Source organism: Megascapheus bottae, chromosome 11 (genome assembly GCF_031878675.1).
Source record: "Megascapheus bottae isolate mThoBot1 chromosome 11, mThoBot2.hap1, whole genome shotgun sequence".
NCBI lineage: Eukaryota > Metazoa > Chordata > Mammalia > Rodentia > Geomyidae > Megascapheus > Megascapheus bottae.
The window spans coordinates 3,450,451-3,476,689 of record NC_143519.1 but is presented as its reverse complement, the minus strand read 5'-3'; the positions used below and the strand labels follow the sequence as shown (position 1 = coordinate 3,476,689).

General features: G+C 38.7%; 2 pseudogenes; both read left to right on the top strand.

Annotated features, from left to right (window-relative positions):
- Positions 1-11,674: 11,674 nt before the first annotated feature.
- LOC150056692 (sodium channel protein type 2 subunit alpha-like) lies at positions 11,675-20,886 on the top strand (annotated as a pseudogene).
- A 1,713-nt stretch (positions 20,887-22,599) lies between these two features.
- LOC150056691 (sodium channel protein type 2 subunit alpha pseudogene) lies at positions 22,600-23,907 on the top strand (annotated as a pseudogene).
- The last annotated feature ends 2,332 nt before the right edge of the window (positions 23,908-26,239 follow it).

Here is a 26,239-nt window from a genome sequence, read left to right as displayed (position 1 = left end):
CGAGTTTGGCTGTTGGTCAGCCCTTCAGATGCCTGCTGCGTTTCCACCGCTTTGTCAGAGAGTCTGTGACTGTGGGGGGCCCCTCGGTGCTGTCTTGCTCAGGATTACCAGTTGGAGGATGCCCGGCTCAAGATTTGAGGGGGACAGATGCTGGCTCCTATTTTCCCGCACACCCCACCCGCTGTTGTAAGCCAGGGTCTCAGCGCCCCCACTCTCCAGATCCAGTGGCCTGGGAGAGGAACCTGGTGGGCGGGTGGGGGCTAGGACAGCTCCGCCTCCCCTGGTGGGGAGCTGGGTCTTAGCACCCATCTGCCTGTCAGTAGCCAGTCAATGGCCTGAGGGAGGGGGCTGTTGAGGGAAGGGACAGGATTCTAAATTCCTTGCCCCCCTGCTCCTGCCAGTCTTTCTCAGGTGGGGTGGAGGGGTCTGAGTTAAGTTCTAATGCTTGGCACCAGCTCTGCTTTCCCGATGGGTTTGGGAACCCGCTGGGCTACTCACGCCTCTGCGTTCATCTGTGAGTGCTCCACGGTGGTGGGGAGTCTTTCACTCCCCTCGGATCTCCTCCACCACCTCTGGTCCGCGTCTGGGTTCTGCTGTTTGCTGTTCTGGTTCCGCGTCTGGGTTCCGCTGCTTCTGCGGCTCGCTGGCCCAGTTCTGTGCTGGTTTCTGCAGCGGTCGGGGCTGCCCGGCCCGGCGCCCTCCGCCGAGGCTTTTCCCGGCTCAGAGCCTGGCAGCAAGGGGTGGGGGAGGGGGCCTCCCATTTGAATTCCTTGAGAAAGTTGGATGTGAGCTTTATCTGGATTTCTTTTCCAGTTTGAGTCCTTCTCTGTTGCTTCTTGAGTTTGTTGTTGTGGATTTTTTAAGGTAGTTGATTCGTGGGACTCCCTGGTTCTCTCTTTTTGTGAGAGAGAGCTAGGCAGCGTCCCTATTGTCTCGGCGCCATCTTCTGCCTCCCCCTGTGTCTCCTTCTTTTAATCCACATATCCTAGCCAGGAATCAGCCTGCTCCACATCCATATTCTTTAACTCCAGGACTCTTAAATCCCACTTTCTCTCTGACTTCACTGACTTGTTTGATCCACGAATGTCTTCATTACTGAATGGCTCCTCAATAACATAGTACACCCGTATAATATGTTATCTCCATCCTAAAGTCATTTAATCATGCGCATATATGTTACTTTCATATTACAGAAGAAGAAAAATGGATCACACCAGGTAACTGGGCTGAGCAAGTGCAAGCTTTTGTGATATCATATGCTGCCACCTGCAGGAAGCATCGGGAATTGCTCCCATGCTAGGAAATTATCATGTTGTTTGAGAACTTAAAGCAAGTAAAGCGTATTGCTCTGAGTATTTAACTAACAGCACTGATGCCACTGTGGAGCTCATTCATGAGTAAATATAATCTTTCAACCCTTGGAAAAGATTGCATCAGTTGACTATACAACTCCAAAGTGACAGTAGTATAAGCATCACAGCATTTATGACGACTATAAAGGTCACCTTTATCTTCTCCCCAACTCTGATCATGCCACAGCTTCAGTTCTCCAGAGAAAACTACAGTCTGAAAGTATTTCCTGGATTGTTCTAAAGATAGACACTTTATAATTTGTTAACTGCAGGTCAGTGTGAGCGTGATAATGAACTCTTTTTTTGTTGGTGGTGGTTGTGGGGCTTGGACTCTGGGCCTGGGCATTGTCCCTAAGCTCTTCAGATCAAGGCTACCTTCCTACCACTTGAGCCACAGCCCCAATTCCGGTTTTCTAGTGGTTAATTAGAGACAAGAGTCTCATGGTCTTTAGTGTTTTGAACCACGATCCTCAGATCTCAGCCTCCTGAGTAGCTAGGATTACTGACGTGAGCCACCACACTCAGCTAATAATGAAGTCTTTCAGGCTTCTGATCTTTCCACCTCTTGATACAGGAGATCACAGCTTGTCTGCTGCTTCTACATTGAACCTCTGCCCTCTTGAGAGCTACTCAGTAGCCATGCTGTCCTGAGTATCCTGGGACCACTGAGCTCATAGGATCTGTCCTCACGAGATCACAGCACCCTACACTGAGTATCCCATTCTACCAGGCCATGGGAGAAACAATACCTGCAATTTTGTTACAGCCTATTATCACAAATGCTCTCTTCTGTGAGGAGATTCTGCCATTCTTTTACTGTATCTAATTGATCAACTTTAACGTAAGTTTGTTATGTATAAGACAGGACACAAAAAATTTGTGACTGTCCAGTTTCAAACCACAGAAAAAGGGAAATACTCTGGTTAATATCCATACTTTGGGAATACTGTAATGAAATGTAGGCTACAAGATAAGCATGATATTTAATAAATTTTTCTTCTAAATAAAATTAATTTAAATTGTTAATATTAATATGACAAAACACCTCTTAATTTGAAGTATTTTAGCATAAAATCATTCAAGGATTAAGTAATAGGTGACACTAAAGATTAAATATAACCTGACTGAATATTAAGGAAAAATGTAAAATATGCCTTTAAAATTTTTCATTGCCACCAGCCCAAAATATCAATTCTTTGTTTGAGAGTGTTGGGATCTGTCACTGATGCTGTATCTTTTATATACTATTTCTAAGCTTGGAATCAATGCCAGAGATAAATTCATATGAAAGCCCAGGAAAAACTGTGGCAGGATTTCATAAGTAAAGCTTAGGAAATGTAACTCCTCGTGATTTAAAAGTACTTATCCCCAAATAGAATCTCAGAACAGATGGGATCCTTGAAGGTATAAGGACTAAAGACACAGCAGCTCTGTCCCCCAAGGTGATAAGTCCCCAAGAGTTATTTATGGAAGCCAATAGCACACACCCTTTCAAAGGTCCCGGATCCATGAAGACTGGGTGAAAGCCAAAGTCATCAAGTTAAAAAAAATGCAGCATCTCATCTCCTCAGCTCTGCTGCAGGTCACAACTCTGTCTCACTCAACACCATCATTTCTACCTATCGATAACACATTCCTGTGTCGGGTGCCAGCCAAGGAACCAATAGAGAACAATGAAAAACTATTAATATTCACCCCCTCCCTGCATTGTGATGATCCATTTCACACAGGCCAGGCACCTGCCTCTCCTAGGCCCCTCAGGGCAAATCATCTTTGAATTGTAATATAGCTAAGGAACTTCCTAATACTAAAGTATGAAAAGTAAATTTCGTCTTGAGATAAAAAAACAACTCATGTCGAAATTAAAAAGGCAATGAGTCTGATTCCAGGAGTGTCAGAAAGGAACTAAGTTATGATGAATGTATGCCAATCATGCACAAGAGTTTTCAAAAGACTAAACATTGAACTCCCCTATGACCCAGCAATTCCACTACTTGGCATTTACCCAATCGTCCAGAATCTAGGGCATACTAAAGCCACTAGCACAACAATGTTCATTGCAGCACTATTTCCCATAGCAAAGATATGGAACCAATCCAGATGCCCCTCAGTTGATGAGTGGATCAACAAGATGTGGTATTTATACACAATGGAATTCTATTCTGCTGTCAGAAAGAAGGACATCGCCCCATTTGTAAGGAAATGGCAAGACTTAGAAAAAAATCATATTAAGTGAAGTAAGCCAGACTCAAAGGGACATAGGCTCAATGGTTTCCCTCATTTGTCATAATCAGTAGAAACCTTGGACTCTTCTAGCAGAGAGTTACAATAGAACAAAACCTAGATACATAAGGCCACATAGAATGCTAAATGAAAGGACCTCCAGGATATAGGGGAAAAAGCCATATAATGATTGTTGTCCTTAATGTACTATGTTATCTCTCATTTCTTTTGCTGTTCCTTGGCTATCTCATATTGTTACAGTATTTCACCTTGTTATCTGATATATTGGATATATGCGTATTTGGTTATTTGAAATTGGATAGGGAAGGGGGGAAAACAAGATGAGGGGCAGGGTTTGGGGGAAGGAAATGGGGACCAAGACATGAGAAGGGTATCAATGTATGTGAAGTAATGCACCTTCTATCTGGTGAATATAATGTAACCCTTCTATTAATTACAATAAAAACCCTTCTATTAATTACAATAAATGGACTTTTGCAAAGTCTTAGCATCTCTAGATGGTGAAGCAGAAGAATATCTTCTTTGGATAAGTGAACAAAATCTTCAACATCACTTTTACGATGTTTACCAGCCATATCGTTGGACATCTTATTTCAATCTAGTCTTACCCGCAGAAAAGAGAATTCATTTGTATTTTTGTGAGTGTGTTATAATCATTGCAGAACTCATGTTGTAATCATTGTAGAACATGCGATTTTTACGTTAATGTCAGATTTACACACAGGAGAGCACACTGGTTTGGAAATATAAATGGAAACTAAGCAAACTACATGCAAAGATTTGGAATTCATTCCTGAGTATTTGGGATGGTGGCAGCTTCCTACAGAAGTGTCCGGAAGACAACAAAGTCTCGTAGGGTAGTTTTGTGGCAGCAGAAGAGCAACAGGTGGGAGTTCACAGATTCCTCATGGGGGGACGGCATGGGGGCGGGGTTGAGTCTTTGATGGTGTGGTGAATATAGAGGCAGAAAGAATGAAATGCATGAGAAAGCCATGTTCATTCTGAAAAAGGGGATTGGGGAATGTGAGGGGATCCCAAACTCCATGCACACAAAGGGGCTGGAAAGAGACCATGCAAGGTATTTCCCTGGGCTTCCTCTGGTAAGGACCAGGGTCCCAGGTGAAATAAGAATCCAACTTCCTCATTATTAGCAATCCAAAACAAAGCCTATGAGTGATAGTTCACACCTGCATCTCAGCACTCTAGAGCCTAGCCTGGGCTTTATAGTGAGTATAAGGTGAGCTGGGTTACATCAGGAAACCTTGCCTCAGAAAAAATACCAACTAAACAAAACACCACCAGCAGCAAAAGACAAGTCATTGTGAGGACCTGGAACATAGAATGTGGTGATAAAAACTGCTTGAAAGATAAAGGTGGGCCGGAGCATGGCCTCGTGATCGAGTGCTCACTCAGCATGCACGAAGCCCTGGGTTCCATTCCTTAGTACCACACACACATAAAAAGCTGGGAATGGTGCAGTGGCTCAAGTGGCAGAGCACTAGCCTTGAGCAAAAAGCATCCAAGGACAGTGCCCAGGCCCTGAGTTCAAACCCCAGGACTGGCAAAACAAAAAAAAAAGATAAATATAGGTAATTTAGTTTGCACCATCGTTAAGAAGGTAAAGATACACTTTGACTCTGAACCCAGGTCCCTGTCTCTCAGGACACCAGCCATTGTCAGTTATGATGTCTGCATTTCTGTGGAGACTTGTCACAGTCTCCACGGTCCCAGGCTTAAAAAGTCACTGGCTAAATGTAAAGGGGCTCTGGAGATATGCATGGCTCAGTGATACAGTATCAGCCTAAATAGGAGGGAACCTAAACCAGGTTCACTTAACACCCTTCTACCTCAGACATGTGCAGCCATGCCAGCCTGGAACCACTCTGCTTGCCTGAGCCCCTTACCTAGTCAACAGAAGGTTGTGTCTCCTCGTGGACACAAATGGACACAGAATCCTCTGTGCTGGAGGGAATCAGTATGGATGTGTGTGACAAATTGCGCTTGACCAGGAGACTTCATGTGCACCACATCTGGACATTCAGGATCCCTGACTCCTGAGGCTACCTCTAGCTGAGGAACAAGGAGAAAGGAAAGGTGGAAAACTAGAAAAGGCTATAGAACCTCAGAGCAGATGGAAGGTTCTAGAAATTATGCACTACCAAAAGAAACATAGTTTTGTTTTTAGAACAGGGACTTGGCCTGGAAAGCTCCACTAGTATCCGCATTGCCACAACATGCACCTTCCAAAACCTAATCCAAGACTTTTCCTGTGGAAGGGGGCAAAGACAATGAGGTAAGGAAAAGCAGAATAAGATGAGCGTACACAGGGCAGTAACCCTATAGCTGAACTACGATTCCACTCACATTTCCTAGGTTCAAGTCCTTCAGAGACCAAAAGCTGGATATGCTATTGGAAGTGAAGAGCTGGTGGCACATATTCTATTTTCCTCTCATTAGAAATTTCACCAAATCTGATACGTACATTGATAGCAACTTCAGCTTTTCTTTCCCACATTGGAAAGGAAATAGGATCTAATTTTCTAGGGTTAAAATAGAAAAAACACAGACAGGCAAAATGATCCTCATTTCTTTTTTGTAGATCCTGGCTTACAGTGATGGACACTCAGAGTTGAAGCCTCCAAACTTCTGCTCCGACCAGGCCCAGTGGCTGACTGTGGAAGGTGAAATGTTGAGAACTTGCATTTATCAAAGTAAGTCTGTCCAGGTCTCAGCTCTGATTTTTGTCTGAGTCACCAAATAATTGGTGCCTTCTTTTCCTGAAAGCAGCAGCCCTGATTCACTCTTAACTTCCTCTTGGTGGTCTGTTGAAGTAGTTTGTCACACAATACATCTGAAGAGTTATGGTCTTCCCTTGGTTTATCCCTGGCTAGAAGAGTGAGAGCCAAGCCCCAAGTTCTGCCATCACAAAGCCTTTGGCATCACTGTACCTGGCCATGGTGAAGTGTTAAATTGTGGACATTCTCGAGTCTATGGCTTGGACAGAGAGTGAGGGAATGGCAGGTGGTGGAGATGTTAGAGATGTTGCTCACAGAATCTACCATCATAGCTGTTGGGTGCTTAGCTCAGAAAGTCATACAGAAGGTAGCCAAACTAAATGGATTAATAGAGTACCTTTAGTATGTCAGACATAAATGTTAGATATATTGTGCATACATCATAGGGTAAAGTTTGACAAGCGTGTAAGGTAGATCTTGCAGACGAGCAAATTGGAACCCAGAGAGTTTAACTCACTAGTCAGATAAGTGGCAAATGGCTGAAGCCAGACCTCAGTGACATGAGTATGAAAGGGACTGGCAATCCCCAATATCACCCCCATCTTAGGGCTGAGAGCTGGAACCACTTGGGACAGAGATGAGCTCTTTGCTTCCATGGCTCATTGATAATTCAACTTTACTGAACACCAAAGCCCAATATCATAAGACAACTAATTTGAATTCATCGGAAGGGATAAATGTTATATAAATATCAAGTAGAATGACTTTACAGTAAACTTGATTGATTTGTTTTTCTCAGACACTGTGTCCCTGTACTTGCTTTCCATTTTTAGTACATATTTTGGGAAAACATCAACCAAAATACCAAATGACTTTTCTGCCAAGCCCATAGTCAGTGTTCTCTGCAAACACACATTGTAACTGCCTTGCAGGTCTAAAATCACTGAGTCACATGGCTCTGAGGGATAGGGACAGTGTCTCAGCTCCTGGTCACCTTTGCTCCCTGCCCTGCTGCTCTGGAAGCCCTGGAAGCCCTGATGAGACTCATGCAGGCTCTGCCATCATCACTACAAATCTGAAAGAATGTTAGTCCATGCATTTGTCTTTACATCCTCAAAAGATAGCATCTGCACAATGAAAACAGCTTTGAAATCCAAAGTAAGAACCTGTTATGTTTGTGTCCGTACACTTGATTTTTTGTTTAATCCTAAGGTCCTCTGGTCTTTAGCTTTTACTTGCAGTAATAGTTTCCTGAGAACAATAATTGACTAAGGCCAGCGTTTAATTCCTTATATCAGTGCCAATAGCTTTACTTTCCCAAGCAGAAGCAGAGCAGCTCATAGCAATGTACAAACCTCCTAATGGGGCCATGGCAGGCTGTTGTCATTCTCTCTACAAAGGTTCAATGAACCTTGTGGGTTTGTGACTTATTCCCCAAGAAATCCTACCCTGGATGTTGCGTGAGCATTTCATTTCTTGCAGTGTCCTTGGTTGCCTTAGGAAGGATTTCTGTGATATGAAATAACATATGACAAAAAGACAAGCTCTTCAGTCTGGGATTTGAATCAATAGCCCAACGATGATGGTTGTCTGGGAAGACAGGAAATAGCATTGAACTCAGGTAAACAGAAATCTCGATGAGCTCACAGTTACTACTGATGGATCATGACTGGAAAGTTCATCGCATTTTCTTTTCTAATTCCGCTTGCACTTATATGTTTACCTAACGCCACTTTAGAAGGAAACTACACCTCTTCTCTGTCTGAATATAAGGTCACATCCTAGGCTCAGGGGCCGCAGACAATTGTGTTCAAGTGTCTTCGCCTCCTGGTTCCTCTCCACCCTCGCAGCTGCACAGGCTCTGGTTGGGGGCGTGCAGGCAGGCTCCCAGGTAGCAGTACGAAGTGTGAGAGCCACAGGAGGATGCCAGACACGCCACGCGAAGACGCCAGCCATCCCGTGTAGGATCCAGGAGGTCTCGCCTGGCGTTCTTCCGTTTTCTCTTCTCTGCTACATATGATGCCAAAGTCACCCGTAAAGAACAGAGCAGGGAAGCAAACCCATGTCCGTGTAACCAACATTCTGGTGGATCGTGGCTGGAGCAGAGACAACAAGGCACCAAGAAATGGTGCCCAGGGGAGGTCCCCACCTCACCCCGAAGTTCACTGCCACCTCAGTCACCCAAAGCCTCCTTCTTCAAAAGTCCAGGCTATTCATAGCACACACAGGTTATGTCCTCCATCAAAAGTGCTACTCTAGAGCTCTGGTGCTGCTTCCCTGGTCCCAGGTTAGTGATAGGATTCACAGTTGTGGTCTCAGTAGTGGTAGAGACCTGGATATTTATGTACTGTTGGCATTATTTTCCAATGAACAAATAAGCGTGGAAGAGCATGGATTGAAATTTATTATTATCTTTAAGTAGTTGTACAAAGGGCTTTCGATGGTCTCTTGATTAAAGTCATATCTTTTGTCATTTTCCGCCATTACACCAAACCCTACCTACCCCCTCAATTTACCTGAATCTTCCCTAAAATCCCATGCGAATCACAGTCCTTTAAGGCGTAAGTGGGAGGCAGCTACCATTGTTTGTGAGCAGCTGGGATTCAAGGCCTTGGCAGTATGTACTACAGAAAGAACAAAGTTTGAGGAGCAGAGATGTGGTGTGAGCTAGAGGGAATGAGGTTTCAGCTGGAGGGAGGGGCGGGTTTGCAGACACTCCTGAGAATTATAGAAGCCATAGTCAGTCTCCTGTGGAATATGCAAGGGAACATAGGGACCTAAAGAAAATATTTCCTTCCTCTCCACAATACCTGCAAACTACCTGTCAGAAGGGGTTGTTTCCCTGATGACACACCGCCCTGGAATGTCAGCCTGCATGTCATTTGCCTGAACATTGTCCTCTGTGCCAGGCTACTTCCTCTTTAGCTTATGTATCTGTGTATTTTAGAGCAGAGTTGCTAGGTCAAGGGTGCTCTTTAACCGAGCTCTAACCTGAAAGTGTCCTTAGTTTGAAATTGTATGTGTTTGTGATCTGATTGATCCTATCTAGGTCAGGTTTATATTATTCATGCAATGTTAGTCTTTCCTTGGCTTTTTAATAAAATCTTTTCCAAATTCAGAATTCATAACTACATGAGGTTTTATCCCCCCATATATACTTTATATTCCTTTGTTTTTCTTCTATTTCTTCGTTTTTTCAGTAGCCACTGATTTTATTGTCCTACAAGTTCATGTACATGTAGAAAAGCCAAAAGAATAGAGAACATTGAAGTAACAATATTTTAACTATATTGGTATAGTTTGGTCTTTTAAAAATCTATTACTCTGTTGAATATTTAGATAGAATTTCCATTAGATAATCTTCCTTTCTTTTTTTATTTTCTTTGCCAATCCTAACGCTTTAACTCAGGGCCTGGGTTCTGTCCTTGAGCTTTCTCAATGCTAGAGCTCTACCACTTGGGCCATAGCACCACTTCTAGCTTTTTCTATGTACGCGGTACTGGGGAATCGAAGCCAGGGATTCGTGCACGCTAAGCAGGCACTCTACTAGTAGGCCATGCTTTCGGCCGCCAATAATCTTTATTTCTCTGGTAATTATAATATCTGTAAGCTTCAACAAATTGTGTGACTTGGGCCCCTGCTGGTACCCATACTAATGTCTTCTTTCTAGATCCTCAGCATCAAGTGTGAAGCATGACAATGGATGCTTGGACAGCATAGCCATACAGAGCACAGAAGGAACATGCTACAGAAATCCAGCACACCAAGATAAAGAAGCTCACCCCTACCATTCCTGTCCATGTGCACTGAGCCCATACAGTTTGTCTTCAATACATTTTTAGACCAAAAAATCACTAAGAAGATGTACTTAATAATTTGGCAACAAAAATTATGGTATATATGTTATTTCTCTTCTCTTTTGTTGCCCTTTGGTTAATTTCATATTGTTACAGTATCTGACTTTGTTACCTGGCATATTGTATATACATTTATTCATTTATTTGAAATAGGAAAGGAAAGGGGGGAAAACAAGATGATTGGGAGGGGTGGGGGATGGAAATGGGGACAAAAACAGGAGAAGGGGTATCAATGTGTGAGAAGTAATGCACCTACTACCTGGCAAATGTAACTGCAACCCCTCTATACATTACAATAAAAAAGTCATGGTACATCAACTAAATACTACAGCACCTGCAGAAAGTGGAGATTAGTCATGAGGAAATGTGAATTAGAGATGTCTATCTCTAGGATTCCCCTCCTCCCTGTCCTCTACAGACTGTTTCCATTTCTTCCCGTATCATTTCCATCTTAATAGACAGGCGAACTCCTCACAACCACTAATTTCTCATTCAAAATCATCACTACCAACATCATCTTAGAGTGGTTGCCTAGCATGTATGAAGCCCTGGATTCAAATCCTCAGAACCACATAAACAGAAAAGGCTAGAAGTGATGCTGTAGCTCATGTGGGACAGTGCTAACCTTCAGCAAAAGAAGCTCAGAGATAGTACCCAGGCCCTGAGTTCAAGCCCCAGGAATGGCAAAAACAACAACAAAAAAGACTTGACTGGATTTATAATTGAGAATAGCCTGATTGTACCTTCAAAATGACACCCATGTACACAAAATCCATCGCTAATCAAAATAATATTTATCAAACATCTGTAATCACATCTGGTGTATCTTTATCACAAGTCCATTTATCCGTATACATTTAAAATGTCTGTTTCTAATTAACTACTTTTTTAACACAGTGGAAAATAACTACTATGTATGTAGACTGTAAATGTAAATCAAGATAGTTACCTTTTTCCGTTAATAAATGGACAGGAAATCATACTTTCTGTGACTCGAAACTACCAAATGATGACTCATCATTCTTCACGGTTAAATGAAACACATTTTGAGACTTTTGAACTATGAATCTGGCCTTTCAGTTCTCAAGCACAGATGATAATGACTCAGAAGTGGGTCAACTGTAGAAATCCAAAACTCACTTAGGAAAGTGTCAAAAAGAAACAAAAAAGAGTACGTATTGACATTTGCCTTCCAGTGGGGCATAAAACATGAGACCGCATTCCCTCACCATCTCGAAAATGACCATGCACTGTCTTTGCAGTTTGAGCAGTTCAAAAAAATCTTTCAGAAAAAAAATTTCGGTGAGATTTGAATAGTGACTTAAAGAAAAAGTACTATATGCTTTTTAAGAATTTAGTATTTTTTTATTTTTTGACTATATGCTTTATTGTTATATATTTGCTTCACAATTATTATATGATAAAATATATTTAAATATTTTGAAAGGAAAATGGTGACAGGCTGAATTTTGCAACATCACCAAAGATGAATGAGGTAAATGCAGTTGTGTTTATGTGTAATCATCTCTGCATGGTTACTTAGTGCTTAAATTCCTTTTACCTTACAAATGTATAGTCACTCTTTTTACAGTAGAAAATTAAATGAACAAAAGTGTACGAAATTTTTAATATGAATATAATTTCCAGATTTTCTTTGTCAAACCTAGCAGCCAAGTGGTTTTATTTTATGTTCATGTTACTATCACAACTACTTCAATTGTCTCAATCACCTGTTATATGTTAAATAGTTCAAGTCCTTGATTTTAAAAATGGTACATTTATATGTAACAATGTGTATACTGCGCAGAGCATCCTGCAGTATAAAATTCATTTTATTCTCTTCTGAATTATCATCTCAACAGTTTTACTTTGAGCTACAAACCATTTCCACACAAAATTCAAAATCGAGAAATACAGATATATTTTCTATAACATGATCACCATTCTTTTAATGAAATTTAAGTAAACAGAAGTACCTGTCATTGGTTTTTCAGTTATTTTTTTTCTTCCCATTCTGTGCCAGGTGGTTGTAAACGCTCTTTTGGGAGCCATTCCATCCGTAATGAATGTCCTTCTGGTCTGCCTGATCTTTTGGCTGATATTCAGTATCATGGGAGTTAATCTCTTTGCTGGCAAATTTTATCATTGCATTACTTATACCACTGGAGAGATGTTTGATGTGTGGTCAACAACTATAGAGAATTCAAAGCTCTTATCAATAGCAATCAAACTGCCAGGTAGAAAAACGTGAAAGTAAACTTTGATAATGTGTGACTTGGATACCTTTCCCTGCTTCAAGTAGTAAGTAGCCACTTTTCATTATATTGTGATTATAAATAAAAATGAGTTTCAAGTTCTTTCTCATAATAAATTAACACCTCTTACTTCTGAGCAAGAAAGGAAAATGGCAAAGAATCTTGGTAAAGATGGAAGAAAAGATTTATTGCACCATGTTGATGTGAATGTAAAATAGTGTAACTATGGGGGAGAAATGCTAATTTCCATACCAAATAGAAAGTGGTATGACTATTCCTTATGAAAAATTGAAAGAACTGCCATAGCAATCCTTGTATTGGATCTTTATCTAAAAGAAATGCAAAATTCAATATGTGAAAAATATATCTCCATTATTATTTTCCTCATCCTTTTTTCACATTGCACATAAAAATATGCTGATATAAACTAGTATTATTTCCATGAGCCAGCTATGAAATCAATGTGTCTTCAGTGAAAGAATATATTTTTTAAATGTGGTATATATATATATATAAACAATGGAATGATATTCAATCTTTTAGTAAAAAGAGCAAAATCCTGTCATTTGCAAAATGATGGATGAGTTTGGAATATACTATATAAAGTAAATAAGCCAGGCAGAAGAAGGCTAATATCGGGGTCGGGAGTTTGGCCCAGTGGTTAAAGTGCTTGCCTAGCATGCGCGAAGACCCGGGTTCGATTCCTTAGTACCACATATATACAAAAAAAAAAAGGTGGAAGTGGTGCTGAGACTCAAGTGGTAGAGCTCTAGCCTTGAGAAAGTCCAAGGACAGTGCTCAGGCCCTGAGCTCAAGCCCAGGACTGGCAAAAAAAAAAAAGAAGGCTAATATCACATATCTCCCATGTGAAATCCAAATACAGAAACCTGAGGTTTGTCAGAGAAAGATGTTTACCAAAAGATACATTTTTATTTTGACAGAAAAAATAAATTTTACAGATCTATTGTACATTATGGTAACTGTAATTAATAACAAGAGTTGATTTTCACCTAAGTTGAAAATCAAATTTCAGAGCAAATTTTAAGTGTTTTTGTTAATTATCATGAGTTATACATTTCACAAGGCATATATATATCAAAATATACTGCATATCATGAATACAAAAAAGAAACCAATGAAAAGTAAATCATATGTGCACATAACTTTTAGAAACAAATTCTGTAGACACAATAATTGACATAAACATCAAAGGATAAAACAAATTAAATATATTGTTTCCTCAGTGTTTCCAAATTGCTTGCAAGCCTAAGGCCTAGATTCTTTTTCAATGATAACAGCATCATGCCACAAACAAGATTGCCTGACAGTATTTACACTCAGTCTCTCAGACTAAGAATTAGGCAACCCAACACAGATCCTTTTACACTGAGATTTCTATTGTATTCCCTTTTCAATTCCTAGCAAACTAGTGGTGGTATGGACAAGGAGAGGGGCTGTAGATTGAAGGGAAAAGCTGGTTTCTGTGCTTCTTCCAGATTATATCTATACTTGAGTCTCCACCAACTTCTCCAATTCTATATCCCAAACCCTTACCTCATAATCTCACCAAACTCCTCTTGTCTTCATGCCTGATAGGTGGACATTTCAGACAGAAAAGTTGTTCTCTTACAAATGATACATTTCCTACAAAAAGTAGTATAACTGAAATCAGTTCTTAACGTTTCAATCAGCTTCTCGTCTGACCAAGCATTATATTATATCTACTTCAATCTGTGATGATTCATGTATGCAATTCCCAAGAGTATAGAAATAATCATGGAAAGGATAGATAGACCAAAGAAAATATTATATGTACATCACTTTGTTTTTAGGACCAATATGTCTGCACAATATGTTTTCAGATTCTGCTTATAGAATATCTCTTAGTATGTCCTTGTTTCTGGACAATTGGGTAAATGCCTAGTAATGAAATTGCTGGGTCCTAGGGGAGCTCTATGTTTAGTCTTTAGAGGAACTGCCATACTGCTTTCCATAGTGGTTGAAAGAGTTTGCACTCCCACCAACAGTGTAGTAGTGATCCCTCCTGGCCACATCCCCTCCAGCATCTGTTGTCATTCGTTTTCCTGATCCTGGCTCACTCTAACTGGAGTGAGGTGGAATCTTAGAGTTGTCTTGATTTGCATTTCTTTTATGACCAGAGATGTGGAGCATTTCTTCATGTGTCTATAGGCCATTCTTATTTCTTCTTCAGAGAAGACTCTCTTTAAGTCTTTGGCCCATCTTTTAATGGGATGGTTGCTTCTTTGGAGATTAGTTTTGGAGTGATTCAATTTTTTGAGCTGTTGATATATTTTAGATATGAGGCCTTTGTCCGTTGTATGGTTGGTGAAGATCTCCCATTCTGTAGGCTTCCTAATTAATTTACTAGCTACGTCCTTTGCCTTACAAAAGCTCTGCAGTTTAATGCAGTCTCACTTATCCAGCCTTTCTCTGATTTGTTGTGATTCTTGGTCCTTATTAAGAAAGTTTCAACCTGTGCCAAGGAGGCCTAGTGTGTCTCCTATTCCTTCTTGTAAAGTTTTCAGTGTGTCTGCTTTTACCTTGAGGTCTTTGATCCATTTGGAGTTAATTCTAGTGCAGGGTGACAAAGAAGGATCCAATTTTAGTTTTCTGCAGGTGCTTAACCAGTTCTGCCAGCACCACTTGTTGAAGAGGCTATCTTTCTTCCACTCTATTCTTTGGCTCCCTTGTCAAAGATTAGGTGACCATAGGTGTGTGGTTTAATATCTGGGTCCTCAGTTCTATTCCACTGTTCTTGTGCCAGTACCAAGCTGTTTTGATAATTATCCACTAGCACAACAATGTTCATTGCAGCATTATTTACCATAGCAAAGATATGGAACCAACCCAGATGTCCCTCAGTTGATGAGTGGATCAACAAGATGTGGTATTTGTACACAATGGAATTCTATGCTGCTGTCAGAAAGAAGGACATCGTTCCATTTGTTAGGAAATGGAAAGACTTAGAAAAAATCATATTAAGTGAAGTAAGCCAGACTCAAAGGAACTTAGGCTCAATGGTTTCCCTCATTTGCCATAATCAGTAGAAACCTTGGGCTCTCCTAGCAAAGATTTACAATAGAACAAAATCTAGATACATAAAGCCATATAGTATGATGTTAAATGAAAGGACCTCCAGGATGTAGAAACAAAAGCCATATAATGAGTGAATGTTGTCCTTAATGTACTATGTTATCTCTCATCTCTTTTGCTGTCCTTGGTTATCTCATATTGTTACAGTATTTCACCTTGTTATCTGATATATTGTATATATGAGTATTTGGTTATTTGAAATTGGATAGGGAAGGGGGAAAACAAGATGAGGGGTGGGGGTGGGGAGGAGGGAAATGGGGACCAAGACATGAGAAAGGGTATCAATGTATGTGAATTAATGCACCTTCTATCTGGTGAATATAATGTAACCTTTCTATTAATTACAATAAAAATATTTAAAAATATAATAGTTTTTTAACAGCATGTACAACATTAAGGAGGAATCCTAGAAGAACTTCTAATAATTGATAATTAATTAGAAAGCAGTATGCAGGACAAAAGGTAGTAAGATCAAATAATGAAGCATTCGGCTGGATGGTGGCTAACACCTGTAATCCTAACTACTCAGAATGCTGAGATCTGAGGATCGTGATTCAAAGCAGGCCCAGGCACTAAAAAGTCAATGAGACTCTTTTTTCATATATTTTTATTGTTATTAATAGAAAGCTTACATTATATTCCCCAGATACAAGGTGCAATACTTCAATGCCTTGGACCCCATTTCCCTCCCCCCACCCCAGCCCTTCCTCTTGTTTTCCTCCCTTCCCTATCCAACTTCAAATAACCAGATACCCATATATACAATATATCAGATAACCAGGTGAAATACTGTAACAATATGAGATAACCAAGGACAGCAAAAGAGATGAGAGATAACATAGTACATTAAGGACAACATTCACTCATTATATGGCTTTTGTTTCTATATCCTGGAGGTCCTTTAGTATAGTGTCATCCTATATGGCATTTTGTGTCTAGGTTTTGCTCTATTGTAAATCTCTGCTAGGAGAGCCCAAGGTTTCCCTGATTATGACAAATCAGGGAAAACATTGAGCCTAAGTTCCTTTGAGTCTGGCTTACTTCACTTAGTATGATTTCCTTACAAATGGGGCAATGTCCTTCTTTCTGATGGCAGCATAGAATTCCATTGTGTATAAATACCACATCTTGTTGATCTAGTCATCAACTGAGGGGCTTCTGGGTTGGTTCCATATCTTTGTTATGGTAAATAGTGCTGCAATGAACATAGTCATTCTAGATATACTCAATGAGACTCTTATCTCCAATTAACCACTAGAAAACCCAAAGTGGCACTGTGGTTCAAAGGGTGTGGAGGTAGTCTTGTACAGAAGAGCTCAGGGACAATGCTCAGGCTCAGAGTAAAAGTCCCAAGACTGACAATACTACTACTAATAATAATAATAAGGCATATGGTAGAAATTATATTTTTATTATGTTTGTGAAATTCATGGAACTTTACCTTATATTTTTAATAAACACAGCATTACAAATGTTTTAATGATGTTTTATGATAGCATTTTAATTATAGATATTAGATATGCATTTAAAGCTTTCACTGAATGTATCATAATCTCAGGAGAATATAAAGTTGCAGTATTTTCAATGAATAGGATTTGATACATTGTCCAAAGGGTTAAATATCAAGTTTGAACTATTTTCCATGTGTAAAATGACTGAATTACATTGAAATTTCACTTTTTCATGAACATAATTGAAAGACTGCAATATGTTTTATACCTGCATAAACTGTGCAATGTTTAAATTTGAGTATATATTTTACCACAAATATATTATTTCTTTGTAGTGAAAACATCCAGAATGTTTTATTCTATGGGTTTTTAAATATGTTTATTCTGATAATCTATTCTCTAAAATTATTTTATGGGAGTAAATTAAGTAATATGACCTTTTACAGGCCACTTTTAAGGGCTGGATGGATATCATGTATGCAGCTGTTGACTCTCGAAATATAAGTCTTTCTTATCAGGGAAATATTTAATTTGATCACAAGTATTTCTACAGTATTATGATTAAGTGATATTGTCCATAAGTTAAATCATGAATCCATTTAAATTAAAAAATAAAATATTTGCTCTATTATTTCTTTAAAAGTTTCATCAGAATAGTATCTACACAATTGAGAGATTATTTTTACTGTTTTTAGTTTTAAACAGGAAAATCTGTCACTTCATTAACTGTATTTTCAAAATCAGAAGTTCATACTTTCAGCTTTGGTAATCCTGGCCATTTATACACTACTAACCCTCCAGGCAATTTTCTTCATCTGTAGTACCTTTAGATCTTCTTTGTAATAAGAATTATATGAATAACAGTAGGGGGAAATTTCAGAAGCAAAAGAAACAAATGACTCAATAATATTTCCCTCTGGGAGGCAGATAGAAAGCAGAAATGTTCATTATCTACCTTATATACACCAGTATTCTTGAAACTCTTTCTCTAATTTCATTTACTTTCTCACTACTTAACAAGGAAGGAAATTACCTTTTAGAAAGAGACTGGTTTCTTTCTGGATTACCAGAGAATTGCAATTAAGCTCTAAATAATATTTCTATAGTATAAGCAGCAGCTTTCTGGATGAAAATTCCATTTATTTTTCATCTCATAAAAAAGCAGAGACCGAGGCAGATACACAGACAGAGGTAGCAACAGAGAACACTAAAAGTCCTGCACTGTATCAAGAATCCCATTTACTAGGCCTGGAGTTTGGCCTAATGGTAGAGTGCTTGCCTAGCATGCACGAAGACCCGGTTTCAATTCCTTGGTACCGCATACTTAGAAAAAGCCAGAAGTGGTGCTGAGGCTCCAGTGGTAGAGTTCTAGCCTTGAGAAAAATCCAAGGACAGTGCTCAGGCCCTGAGCTTAATACCAGGACTGGCAAAAAAAAAAGAATCCCATTTACTGTTTTTACTAAGTAGTAATAATTTATTATTAATTGCTACTTGCTATGGTTTGGGGTTTCTTAGGTTATCTCATGAATCCTAACTAACAGTGTTACACATATGATACTAATGGCATTTACTCTTGAATCACAGAGAGTTGGCATAGTATGTAGTGAGAAGCTTTTGGAATTTTGCAAAAATATCAGGTCATTGCCACTTTCTACAGCACCTTCCTAGTTTGTTAATTCATTCAAGTTTCTTTTTTTCACTGACCTAATCAGCAACATATATAAATTATGACTTCCCTTTAGTTTCTTGTATATTAGCTAAAAATCCTTGAAGATTCCATTGTGTTACAAAAAATGAAAATCATCGGTCCTCTAAGATTATGAGAATTTGCTGGTTTTACTTGTATTAGTCATAAAGGACATCAAGTTTGAACCAAAATGAGAGAATACTTAACATTATACACCTACCAGAATGGCTTTCTAAAGTCAGTGAATTTATTCCAGAATCCCTCAATGAGCATTTCAGATTTGAAGGCTCTTAAAATCTGTTCAATGTTAGGTTCCTTTTCTTTTCAGTGATTAAGAAACATTTAGAGAATTGAAGACTGGTATTGGAGGGGTAACAGTGTCCAACAAGGAATAGATTCACTACCTTATGTCTGCAACTGTAACCCATTTATACATCACCCTGACAATAAAATGAAAGAAAAAACTCACTGGTGTACATTAACAAACAATAAGGCCATACAGTATGACCCTAAATGAAAGGACCTCTAGGAGATAGAAACAAAAGCCATCTAATGAGTGATTGTTGTCCTTAATGTACTATGTTATCTCTCATCTCTTTTGCTGTCCCTTGGTTATCTCATGTTGTTACAGTATCTCACTTTGTTATCTGATATATTGGATTTATTTGTATTTGGTTATTTGAAATTGGATAGGAAAGGAGGGAAAACAAGATGAGGCTGGGGGTGAAGGGGAGGGAATGGGGACCAAGACATGAGAAAGGGTATCAATGTATGTGAAGTAATGCACCTTCTATCTGGTGAATGTGATGTAACCCTTCTATTAATTACAATAAAAATATATGGAAAAAAAGAAGCACCTAGCTCCTAAGTTATAGCTCCAAAAAAATCTAATGATTGCTTTTCTCCAACTTTTACAGGTAGAATTGCAACCCAAGTATGAAGACAATTTGCACATGTATCTTTATTTTGTCATCTTTATTTTTGGTTCATTCTTTACATTGAATCTTTTTATTGGTGTCATCATAGATAACTTCAACCAACAAAAAAAGAAGATAAGTATAGTAAAACTTCATCTTTGCTCTGAAATGTGAGCTAAATATCTGCCTCATGCTCCAAAATGCATTTGCCATAGCAAAACTATAAAGTTTAAAATTATTTTAAGCTCGATATCTGTGATATTTTTAGCAAATTTGTAATTCAGATTAGTATATTTTCCTGTGCAAATATCGTTGTTAAAGTGTACATTGTATATTACATATATATAGCTCCAATAATATAGAAATTAGCAACAAAGGAATAAAATGGAAGCCAAACTATGTATGATTATTAAAAAGCTTTTATAGGTTGCAAAGACCATGGTTTTAACTGTTTTTGATTTTGTTTCTTTACTTTGGAGGTCAAGACATTTTCATGACAGAAGAACAGAAGAAATACTACAATGCAATGAAAAAGCTTGGTTCAAAGAAACCACAAAAACCAATTCCTTGGCCTGCTGTAAGAATAGTATCCATTTGTCATCAGTGCGAGCTCTGCTTTCACTTTCAAAGCCAAAATTGATAGACAGTAAAATTATGGTGATTTTTGCAGTACAATGGTTTCATTTAATATTGTGACTAAGTAGTAGCAGCAGGAGGAATATTTGTATCATTTATGTGAGTGTGTATACTGTGTGATTCATAGCAATATGGAATGTAGTTTATACATAATCATACAAGATGCCTCAAAATGCAAGTTTTTAATCTTAAATAATCTAGTAGTTTGGCACAGAATTGATGACATTGAGATTTTAATAGAGAATAATCTTAATAAATTCACATATACCACATGGAAATAGTGGATGCTTAGAGACTACTTTGGGGATTGATTGGCCTAGTTAGTATGTCTCTCAGGGACCTGCATTTTCTTCAACTCTGCAAACTGAAGGAATCATTAATGCAAGATATTTGCAGTGTTTTTCTTCTGTTTAAAGACAATGGCCAAATTTTATATTTCCCCTACTACCCTGACCTTAAATATGACAATATTATGCATTTCATGACTCTTATGACTCATATATTTGTTGATAAGCTAGGTCTGTTTTGGCTGCTTTCGGGAAATTTTTTCAGGAATTATCTGAGTTCTTCCATCTCAAGAACTCTTTCCACAAGGTACACATGGTATAAAGCAATCTACTCTTCCACAGGTATCTTGACTCTGTGAATCTATTAGTGACAGTTTGTTTTTAAAATCCACTAGCCATAATCACATACTCTGTTTGCAAATCTGACAGAATCTCTCAAAAATGGTATAGATATAACATAGAAACTATAAGGAAAGTACAATTCAAGCCTTGTTTTGTAGTAATAATGTTTGGGTAAAAAAAGGTAGAGGAGAGCTGAGTGCTGGCAGATCAAGGTAGAAAGCCAACCCAGGCAGGAAAACCCATGAGATTCTTTTCTCTAACTGACACCAAAAAAGCTAAGGCTAGCACCGTGGCTCAAGGACAAGTGCCAAGTCCTGAGTTCAAGATTCAGGGCCAGCACCAGCAAAATGGGATTAAAAGATTCCTGTACAACATGTGAAAAGCCAGTGAGGCTAGAATCCAGAGTGGGGATTCATTTGGGATGTGCTGAGTAAAAAAAAGTTAGGGTCAACCAAGCTCTATGGTAGTTGTCTTAATGAATTTGGCAAACAGTAACTAAGGACTGGAGTTGTATATTGAAGCGAGATATTCCAGTATCATTTGGGCAGGGGATCAAATGAGTCCTTAATCATGGTGATGTACTAATTAAGATCAATTTCTACTTTGAAGATCATCTGAACTTATTGTATATACTTGACACTGTGACCTGTGAGAAAACTGGCACCATTTTGCTCTTGTTGCCATCTAATAAGTAGAACAAAAAAAAGTAAAATTAAATAAGAGCAAACAGTCATAATGGCATAATATAATGTCAAATTTTATGATAGATGGTGGAAGCAAAGTTTTATGAGAATACAAGGTCTTTAAATCTGTGTAAACTATCCCAGACAAGAAAGGATGAGGTTTATTTCATACAGGGAACAGATAAGGCAAAATGGTTTGATAGAGTTCACATATTTCACTAAGTAATTTGATTTGTATGGGTTTTTTTTAACATTCCTGAGGCTTGAATGCAGGTACTGACCCTGAGCTTCTTTTGCTCAGGCTATGACTATACTGTAGTTACAGTATATACTTCCAGCTGTCTCTGTTTATGTGGTACTGAGGAATGAAACCCAGGGCTTCATGCATGCTGGGCAAGCACCCTACCACTAAGCCACATTCCCTAATTGGTATGTTTTTAAAGTAGTAAAAAAATAAAAAAATAAAATAAAAATAAGGGGAGCAGACAAATCTAAGTTAAATTACAGTAAAGAGGAGCTAAGGATGGAAGTTGTCCCTGGAATTAGACAAGTTTATTAGATGAAAAAGAGCCCTGGGAGGAAAAATTCAGCACAAACAATGGAAATCTATTCTAGCAGGCCAAACATGTATTCAGAGAAAAAAGTAAAAAATAATATAGAACAGGTACAGTATGAGGTCCAAGAATTTCTATTGGACATGATGGAAACTTTGCAATTTAGTTTCCAGCATATATATACATATATATATATATATATATAGCTAAGGAAAAAGTAGCTATTTATATTTATAATCCTAAGCAGCTACAAGCTAATGATCAGTTCTGATCTAGAGATCAGACCTGGATTACACAGTGAGAACTTCATTTTGTAAAATAAGATATAAGGCAAATTACTCCTTAAAAATAAACTTTAAGTTAAGTGCTGGTAGCTTACATGTAGCTATGTAGGAGACAGAGATCTGAGGTTTGTGGTTTGAAGCGATCCTGAGCAGAGAAGTTTGTGAGACACTTATCTCCAATTAATTATAAGAATGGTGGAAATGGAGTCGCTGATCAAGTAGTAGAGTGCTAGCTTTTAGCAAAAAAGCTCAAGAACAGTGCCCATGACATGAGTTCAAGGCCTAGGATTGGCACAAAATAAAAATAAAATAGAATTGATTAGGGAAAAAAATCCATGAACTGTAATTTATGAAATAATTATTCTCAAAACAGATTTACCTCATGTAATCTCCACATAGATTTACCTATGTTGACGAAAAACACCTTATATATCCATAAATTGTCGAAACTAACAAACTTGGATAAACAACCATGAAATAAAATATAGAATTTGATCCATATTCGTTTTCCTATTAATATTCTTTGCTTAAACTACCATTTTTAAATGCCTGTCATAAGCTTTATGACAGATTTAGGATGATGTAGCTTTGATGAGAGAAAATGAAATCAGAAACTGAAAACTGAAACTAGAGGAAATTCTTTTATTAAATCTTATAAAGGCAATATTAATGCCCATTCCTGAGTACATGAAATAAAGTTACATTATAGTTACAAATATTTACTGCCTACATGCCACGCCCTTTCCATTTATAAATATCCCTTTAATGATTATAGTCGTGTATGTGTTCATTTACATATATGATCCCAGACATCGGCCTGCTGCTTCCTCCTCATGTTCACTAAAGCATCTTCAGGATGTCCAACTTTGAGACGTTGAAAAGGGAAGTTGGAGTCGATGACATGTTCAACTTTGAGACGTTTGGCAACAGCAGGATCTGCCTGTTCCAGATGACCACGTCTGCAGGCCCCGATTCTTAACAGTGCACCCCCAGATTGTGACCCTGAAAAAGATCACCTAGGAAGCTCAGTGATGGGAGACTGTGGGAACTCATCGGTTGGCATTTTCTTCTCTGTCAGCCACATCATCATCTCCTTCCTGGCCATGGTGACCATGTACATTGCTGTCATCCACGGAAGAAAGCGCACAGCCCCTCAGCGAGGATGAGCTCGAGATGTTCTAGGAGGTCTGGGAGAAGTTCCATCCCGATGCCACCCAGTTCATAGAATTCGCCAAGCTGTCTGACTTTGCAGCCACCCTGGATCCTCCCCTTCTCATAGCAAAACCAAGCAAAGTCCAGCTCATTGCCATGGACCTGCCCATGGGCAGTGGAGACCCGCTCCACTGTGCCCATCACAACCACTCTGAAACGCAAGCAAGAGGAGGTGTCTGGAGCAGAAAGTTAAAAAGGTCTCGTCTATCTATAAGAAGGACAAAGGGCAAAGACGGGGAGGAGACACCCATCAAAGAAGACATCCTGAGAACTCAACTCCGGAGAAAACAGAGGTGACACCATCTCCACTTCCCCACCTTCCTATGACAGTGTGGCCACACCAGAAAAAAGAGAACTATGAAAAAGACAAATCAGAAAAGGAAGACAAAGGGAAAGGTATCAGGGAAAGTAAAAAGTAAAATGATATAATAATAAAGCAGGAAAAAAAATAAAAGAAACCAAGGCTATCCCATTTTGTGACCAATTGTTTATAGCGTGTGATGATGGTGTATTTGTGTCAACAGGATTCCCACAGGAGGTCTAGGCCACACTGACTGTTTTTACAAATCTGCACTTAAGGTCAGTGCCTATTACAAGACAGGAGGCCCGGTCAGAAACTGGAACTCAGTAAAGGAGCGAAGCAGCAGCAGCAGGAAGTTTCTGTTTCCACAACCAGCAGAAGCTGCTGCAGAGCAGAGAGCAGTGGCTACTCAGCATACAGACACCAGTGAATTCAACATGTGACACTCAGTAAATGTCCCCACTGTGTACATTTTGACTCCCACACCTGTCTTTGTTTTTAACAAAAATCTGTGCTGTGATGCTATCACCTTTTCATTCACAGGTTGTTTGCTCTCTTATATGTGACTATTTTTGTAACTGGGTTTATGTTTAGGGAGAGGGTGTAAAGGGGTGGAATTCTACATTTCTCTATTGTATAACTGGGTATATTTTCAATGGAGGCATGCTGCAATTCTCATTCACATATACATGTATATATACATATATATAGTAATCACGTGACAACCTGAAAGAGTTTACTCCTTGTTTCAGGATGTTTTTAGATTTTTGAGGTGCTTAAATAGCTTTTCATATTTTTAAAGTCTTTCATCTGGAAAAATTTTAATGTGCCTGTAAATGTTCCATAGAATCACAAGCATTAAAAAGTGGTTTTATGGGCCGGGAGTTTAGCCTAGTGGTAGAGTGCTTGCCTAGCAAGCACTGGGTTCTATTCCTCAGTATCACATACGTAGCAAAAAGCCCGAAGTGGTGCTGTGGCTCTAGTGGTAGAGCTCTAGCCTTGAGAAAATCCAGGGACAGTGCTCAGGCCCTGAGCCCAAGCCCAGGACTGGCAAAAAAAAAAGTGGTTTATTTTTACATACTCCATTATATGCACATATATATGTATATGTGTATATGAGTGTTTATAGGTATACACATGTATACACATATGCACACAGGTACGTACATTCCTATCACACAGTCACTTGAGTCTTGGCAGCATGACTATAACATTTTTGATAAATGTCCTTTGATATAAAATTTTAAAAAAAAGAAAAAGAGAGAGAATATCTATCAGTCCTTTCTAAGAGAAGTGAGGTGGCCAAAAAGCATCCCCACCTCCACTTTATAAAGTTGATTCTGCTTTTATCTGCAGTACTGTTTAGCCATCTTCTGCTCTTGGTAAGGATGACATAAGTATATGCCAATTTTTTTTAAAAAAGTCTGCTTTGTAAATAGTAATTGTACCCAGTGGTGCATGTTTGAGCAAACAAAAATGATGATGTAAGCACAGTATTTATTGCATCAAATATGTACCACCGTAAGTATAGTTTGCAAGTTTTCAACAGGTTATATGATGCCATTGGTTCCATTATACTTTGAAGCTGTCACTGCTGCATGTTGATCTTGTCAGTGCTGCTGTATCTTATTTTTTTCCACTGTCCAGAAGTCCAATATGGGAAGCCATATGTCAGTAGTGAAGCAAAGCAAATTGTCCTATCAAGGCCTCATTCTTCATGTTGTTAAGTAATAGGTTGCAGCACACAATGAAGAGTTTCTTGCTTTTATTCTTACAATCTTCATTGAACACTCTGTGATGAAAGCCTGCCTGTACAAACAGGTTGCAAGCTGCTTAGATCTGTTGAAAATCTGTGGTTAGAGTTTTCTAAGAAAATATAAATACTGTAAAAAAGGCCATTTTATTTTATTTTTCAGCCTTTTGTACAAAAAATGAGAAATTAAAAGTATCTTCAGGTTGATGTCACTATTGTGAGTTTCTGTTCCCAGCACTTTTAAATTAAAGCACTTCACAAAATAAGAAACAAGGACTACGATGCAGTGTAGAATTCTGCTTTTGTATTAGTACTTACTATACATATGAACACATTTCAAGGAGAAGCTATTCTTTGAGTCTAATGTTTATTTGCTTTCAAATAGTAATGCTTTATCATTGAAAGAGGCTTAAGACAAGTTGATATTCTTGGCATTGCTTGAATCCAATGTTTTCATCTAGTATTTTTCTTCTCAGTTCTCATCAGTCAGTTCTGATGTTTGTTTACACAGATAGATACAATCTCACCGACTCATGTGGGACATAGGATATGGGATCCAAGATTTTTTTTTTTTT